Source organism: Rhipicephalus microplus, chromosome 2 (assembly GCF_043290135.1).
Source record: "Rhipicephalus microplus isolate Deutch F79 chromosome 2, USDA_Rmic, whole genome shotgun sequence".
Taxonomy (NCBI): domain Eukaryota; kingdom Metazoa; phylum Arthropoda; class Arachnida; order Ixodida; family Ixodidae; genus Rhipicephalus; species Rhipicephalus microplus.
This window is the reverse complement of record NC_134701.1, coordinates 259,310,010-259,317,445: the sequence shown is the minus strand read 5'-3', so window position 1 is coordinate 259,317,445 and position 7,436 is coordinate 259,310,010.

The following is a 7,436-nucleotide window of genomic DNA, read 5'->3' as shown; positions in this document are numbered from 1 at the left end:
TTCTGGACTGCCAAAAGTTTAGCCAGGAATTGGGACGAGTAAGCATAATAGCAACAGGTCACCTTGTCATCACATCAGCCGCGGCACCATATTCGTGTCTCTACAAGGAATCTGCGGCCTGCTACACGACTATAGAGTTGTATGCACACTGGACGAGTCCAGAGGTGTTACAGCGGAAAAGTGGAACACGAAGCTGGTGCTTGCTTACTGAGCCCATAACGCCGTCACTCCGGGTTTGCGCTTTTTTTTGCGACATAAAATCCTGCCTCATGAATTTTTGTGCCTTTTTATGCTCATTCGATGGCAGTGTAATAAAAGTCACAGTTTCGGCACAAAGTCGAAGCAATGAATGCACTCGCAACACATCGGGGTGTTATACGAAGTATTGCTAGGAGATTTAAGAACCACACGAAATGTAGCGAACATGGTCGATTGTGCTTGAATCGACAGTAATGCAGTAACCACAGTGTCTAAACAGGTGTTGTGAATAGTTGACCGCGTGTTATCGGACAAGAGGCGAAGTCCAAGTTCGGCATGGAGAAATGTGGCAAGCCACCGGTTTTCACGTCGAAGTACATTAACGTTGAAGTCTCCGGTGACTCACCGGCACGTCCTGGAGGCACGCTGCACAGAAGTTCTGCAGCAAGACGTTCATGAAGTCAGTGCACAAGGTTCCTGGTGAAATGTACACTGTTGTAACGACGAAGCCGTGCTATGTGTTTTAACGGCGCAAGCATCACTGCAACTCATCTGGTGCAGCGAGTTGAGTTTGTGTAAAGTGATAGTGGCGGTGCGCATTTCGATGGGAACCGAATTCACAGGTACGACAGAACAAGCGACTTCCCGAATAGTGTGGACTTGATGCGAGCAATTTTCCTGTAGCGTCAGAATGAAAATCTTGTTGGTTAATTCAGCGCACTGAGGAGCAAGAGGTCGCCGGTTAGAGTCCTCGGTGGGTGCCTTGGAATTTTTCCTTCTGACTTATTTTCATTAGAGCGTTATATATATATATATATATATATATATATATATATATATATATATATATATATATATATATATATATATATATATATATATATATATATATATATATATATATATATATATATATATATATAGTGGGAGTAATAATTCAATGGGCCAGTTAGTCTTCGTGAAGGTATGGGATATGGCACAACGGGAGCGTTGTCAACAAGGATAAATATATTTATTTCCCAACAGTTTCGGGAGGGGTCCTCCCTTCATCAGGGGATGAGTTACAACTCATCCTATATATATATATATATATATATATATATATATATATATATATATATATATATATACGGGATGTGACTGCGAAAATTATCTGAGAGCTAGTGCCTATATAATTGCTATAATGAACAATTATTACCTAAACTAAATCTAGTGTACACCAACTCCTCAGGGTTCAAAGCAGATATCACTGATGTGGTTTCGTACGCGTTTTTTTTTATTTCCTTTCGTAATATGTGTTCCACTCATGTATAGGTAATTTGCTTGTAGGATGAAAAGCTATGGGTGTTGAATGTTTATAGCGGAGAGAAGTATTTTATTCATGTTGTTTATACGACATAAAATATACTTTTTGTGACAACCAATGTGGCATTCACTGGCTAATCGCAGACCTGACTTGCGCAGAGTAATTACGTCGCAACACGAGGCATTACTACGCCTGAGGCCAAAGGAGATAACAAGACGGACAGAGTGGACGTCACTATTTGCTCTAATACTACCCTAAAGTACTGATTATGGCATATACGGTTAGCTTCTAAGGGATACATTGTGACTTGCAAAACATGATAAGGGCACCAAGCAGATTACGCGACAACACGACACCGAATCCAGGCAAAGTAGCCCGTGCACCTTGACACTTCAATGGCTGTGCTTCATGCAGCTCAATTTATGCAGTTTTTTTTTTTATGTAAGTTACGGCTTTTAACGTCTTGAAACAACACGAGGGCTATTCGAGAAGCCTCTAGCGAAGCCTTGGGGTCGATTTCCAGCTCGACGGTGCTCCCCGCAAGACACGGTGCATAAGCGTATTACATTCCAACCTCATCGGAATCTCACCGCAGGCAGACTCCGTTGAAGCACCCGTTAAACTGTGCCCACAATCTCGTTCTCGGCCGACGAACGCAGCAGCCAGCACGGCTTCTATGCAGTTTTGTAATTGACGCCTTGGCCATCGATTAAATGCTAGTTGTACGTGCGCGGAAGAGCGCAGATCATGACACAATAGGGTAATTTGCATAGCGAGTAAGGGGAGGAATTTTTCTCATTTCCTGTTCAAAGGAACTCCACCCCCCACTCGAGCCCTCCGTTGAGGAATTGCGAGGGAGGGTGCCCTAAGGCAATAGCGTAGATTAGCCGTGGGGAAGGGGGGGGGAGCAAATTAATCGTGCTTCTCCCCACGAATCCTGGCGTTGCGGAGGAGCCAACTTCGGCGAACGCCTTCTGGTCAATTTCATGTGCATGCAAGGATGGGCAAGGCGAGGAGGAGCACGACAAGGCCGTAAGCACCTCAGTGAAGACAAGAAATGAGAGAAAGGATAATCCCCCAGAGTGTGTGTGAGGTACACTTAGTGGACATTATCATCGTTGAGAAAGGAGCGGGAAGGCTAGATGGAGATGCAATTTGAAAGTTCTACACACGTAAAAGGAACTTGTCGCCGTCATCTATCTTATTGAGTGCGAGGGTCGTTTCAAGCTTCTAAAGCTGCCTAATGATAAATAAATACAACAAGATGATGATGATTACGCTAAATGGTTACTATACGATGATGATGCTCAAGGCGTGTAAGCACATGTATTTGCATATGGAACACATTGGTTCGGCAATGTTTCCCACGTCACACTTTATCGACGGCTTGACACTAAAACGTGGTGCGGTACTGTTGAGAATTCTGCTTGTTTTCACCAAGTGGTTTCATTTTTTTTTAGTTGTAACACTTCCGGGTGCTAAATTATAATAAGGATTAAGATCATTCTAACCAACACAAGAATTTGCAAGTGGTGTTGGTGTTGGTAGGACTGGAGCAGTTGCTGATGTAGGCCGAAAGTCGGGGGCCCGCAAGTGTCCCACCAGTAGCGCCTCTTTCGGTGCATATATTTTGTCATCATGAAGTCTTAAAAGGGCCCTAAAGAGATAAAAAAAAAGCTTTTCTCTGTTGGCGACACCACCTCGAAGTTCCCGCACCAGTCGCCCTCACATCATGGATTTGACGGCGTCTCCTGAGGCTCTTTCAAATCGCGAAGTCAATGTTACAATGCATTTTGAGAGAGCCAAAGACTGAACACAATATGTTTTAGAAAAGTTCATTAAACACGGAAAACAACTGCGAAATCCGTCATGTCACCATCGAAAGTTGTGGAGAAAAAAAAAAGGGGGGGGGGTTAAAAGCAAGGCTTCTGACAATGATTTTCTGTTCTATTAATAAGCCTATTGGGGTTAAATTACCGAGACTAGAGTTTTCAGGGTATAAATTACCAGCCTAAACTACATTATGTTTCCCCTTTATGTATACCTTAAAGACCACGGACGCGGGAGAATCTGAGAAGACGCGAGAATTCTCATCGAACGATCTGGTTTTCATAAAACCAGTTTTCATTCAGCGCTTGTTCGTGTACGATAATCCGGGTCACGCTGCACTCGGCAAAATTGTGTTTAACTACCGCAACTCACCCAGCCTCCTGTTCAGATTCAATTTTGGCTGCTCACTTCGCCCTCAAGAGCAGATTTTCGCAGGCGAAAAGAGTCGTAAACTCCGTGGCCCTTCAACCAGAATATGGTTATAGTTGTGTGCACAATATATGCGTACCAAGAAACGGCACGATAATCGAGCTTCTTTGAGGAATACTGCGGCGAACTCATGCACGAAGAATAGCGATGCCGCCGGGTGTGAGTGCCTGCGGCGGCCGTAAACCTTGAGCGTTTGGTTCCGCGCCGATTGCCGCGATTTCGACAGAAGCGCGCATCTTGCGTGCGGGCGCGACCCTCTCGACACGTCCTTGGCTCGACGACCCCAACTGTCGCGACGCTAGAGGGCACGACGACGACGAAGCCCATCTGCCCCTGCGGGAGCTCTTTTCCTCCCGCTCGCGCGCATATGCAATCTGACACGATACGCTCATTCTGGCTTGTCTGTTTTCTTTCGTCTAAAGAGAATCTATCAAATTCTACCCTGTGCATCCCTCGCCGTCGTCGAAGTAGTAGTATTAGTAGCAGCAGCAGCTTTAGTAGTAGTAGTAGTAGTAGTAGTAGTAGTAGTAGTAGTAGTTAGTAAGTGTCGTGCAGGTCACGTGGAGGAGGAGGAGTGATTAGACGGTTTCAGAATAGGCTATACGCAAAGCTTTGCGTTAGAGTTCGTTGCCACTGCACATGCGCCAAACAGTATTCCCTTGGGTACCCACGCTAAAGATAGCGTATTGTACCCAACGAAAGGTATCTCTGGGCACCATGATGATGATGATAATTATGCTAAATGATGATGATGATGCTCAAAATGTGCAACCACACGTATTTCAAAGCTATTGGTGCATTCACGACACCACGTGACCTCGCTAGCCAATCCCGTACGCTCGCGCGCTTATAGATTTGCCGTCCGCCGTGGCACTGGTTGAAAATCTTTCCTCGGAACACTCGCTGAAAATGCTCTCCAGTTGTCCGAGAAGTGAAATAGTGTCTTAAATCCCGATCACGTCGTGACGGTCATTCGGGACCACGCTGCATGCACTTTTAGCATTGTTTGCGAAGCGGCTCAGCAAAGAAAAAAAGGGAGATCTCCAAGCTGAACGGTTGTGCCACCCGCGATCTCTGACGTTAGCGTAGTTCTCGCCGACTGGTTCGCCCTCCGCAATCTCCTGGCGCCGTGCAGCTCTCGCCGTGTGGTGCCCCTTCCTCTGACTCCTTCGGCCGTCTCCCATCTTTCCTATCTCCTTATTTTTGTGTCGCTTGCCTTGTCGAATTTCTTTCACTATATATTTCCTCTATTCATCTTATCTCTCCTTACCCCACAAGGCACTGCACCGGGGCGCCTAATAGGCAGACAGAAATGAGGGTCCTTATTCGTCTTCTCAAGAATCACTCAAAGTACTCGTGGTCGTACCCTGTCCTTATCGGCTTCGCCTACAGGCTTTTCCACATATACGGAAGAACTCGGAGCGCACAGCAATGCGATCCGAGTTTTCCTGTGCGATAACCTGTACTTGTGTTACGCCAGAGTTTACAGCCACAGTCGTTTGTTTCTGGAAGTAGAATAACGATAACTGTTGCACCCTGGCGTAACAAGGGGTGGGAGTAAACTCCCACTCCCTGAAAATTGTCATTTTTTTCACAAGCACGCACGAACATACATAAACCTTGGTTAAACCCACCTACTCTCCCCACTTCACCCCTGAAAATAATTTATGGCTACGCCCGGGCTGCTGCACATAATTATTAAATGTTGCGAAATTTTCTAAAGATTCCAAAGCAATAACTCTCACGCATTTTCCCTTACTTGTGTGGTTCGGTTCAACGCTATATAGTGGAGCTACTGTCTGTAGAAGTCGTTCGGAATCGGCTGTCGCGCATCGTTTTCTGAAGTGATTGAAAGTGATCAATGGAAGGACGGTCCTGGCTGTAGCCAGTGTTTCCTTCTAAACTTCTTGACTGATCACCTCAAGTCTCCATCTTCCTGCGAGGTTGTTTGAACTATTTGCGGAGGTTGTTGCACAGCGAGAGTTGTTACATATTGTATCGAAAGCAAGTACCAATATAACTGCTCCGCATCGATATCAAACGTTGCAGTTTAATGTTCTTTGTGATGGTTATCACGTTGTGCGATTCAGTAAAAAAATTTGACCGACTTTTATATAAAGCCTCAAAGGGACACTAAAAGCATTTGCTCAAACCCACGAAATCACTGTAAAGTTCATCTTTAAATTTTGGCATGACAGAGTATGTAAACTAGAGACACGTTTGACGACACCTCGTTTAAATTACCGTGCTGTGCACAACGTGAGAAAGTTGACAGTTGGTGGTCATCTAGCTGAGGCTATAATTCTTGAACACAATCTGAAGAAGTGGAAGGATAGCGAATATTGTGACATCGCCGGGGCGCCGTGCTTCGTGCGCTAACTTACAATATAACTTTATCCTTCCCTTTACCAAGCCTACCAGGCGGCGCTCTATTTTCTGGAAAGTTAGTCTGCGAGTTCAGGTGAGCTTTGTGGGCTTATTTCGTGCGCCCTCGAAATGAGAGGCTTACTTGACGGCTATTCCGCGTACGAATGTCGCAGTTCGTGCCCTGCTAGGTCGAGCAGGAAGTGTTTATTATCATCATCATCATTCTGACTACGCTCACTGCAGGAAAAACCAACCAACACGGTCTCATGCTTTCTACTGCCATGTTATACCTGTGAACTTTTCAATCTTATCAGCCCATCTAACTTTCTGTGTACCCTCGTGTGTTTGACTTTTCTGTAAATCCAGTCAGTTACCCTTAATGATCAGTGGTTATCCTGTCTACGCGCTACATGCCCGACCCGTGTCCATTTCTTCTTCTTGATTTCAACTATGATATCCCTAACCCAGGTTGGTTCCCTGACCCACTCTGCTCAGTTCTTGTGTCCTAAGGTTGTACCCATCGTTTTCCCTTCCGTCGTTCGCTGCGTCGCACTCAATTTAAGCTGAACCCTCTTTTTAGGCCTCCAGGTTTTTGCTCCGTAGGTAAGTATACCAGCAAGATGCAGCTGTTGTATACCTTACTCGTGAAGGATAGCGGCAATCTGCCAGTCATGATTTGAGAATGCTTGCCGAATGTGCTCCACCCCATTCTCATTCTTCTAGTTGCTTCAACTTCGCAGTACGGCTCCACAGTTACTACCTGTCCTAAGCAAACGTGCTCTTTTACAACTGCAAGTGCACTACTGCCTATCTCGAAGCGCTGTTGTCTTTTGAGGTTGCTGTACATCCCTTTCATTTTCTGCAGATTAATTTTCAGACATACCTTTCTGCCATCCTTGTCTAATTCAGTAATCATGAACCTCCCACATGGATACGTCAATAAGCAGGAAGGGTTACGACCTCATTAATAGAAATGCGCGCTGTATAGCACCAGTGCAGCCGAGCCGGGCGGAGGCGTATAAAGATAGTAAAGAAGCGAGATGTAGATAGAAAGAGAAAGGCATAGAGAAGACAAGGAGGCTAACCAGGTTGCTTACGGTTTTCTTTCCTACATGAAGGGAGGGTAAATGGGAGGGAAAAAAGTCTAGAAAGAAAGAAGGAAATAAAGGACAAGACGCTCGCACGCATAACAGCGTTCACCACGAGTACCCAGAATTCAAGCTGCGAACTCTCACGGAGTAATGTTCGACTTGCACTGCAATCTATGACGTTAATGAAGGCTAGCAATGACTGGCTGGCGATAGAG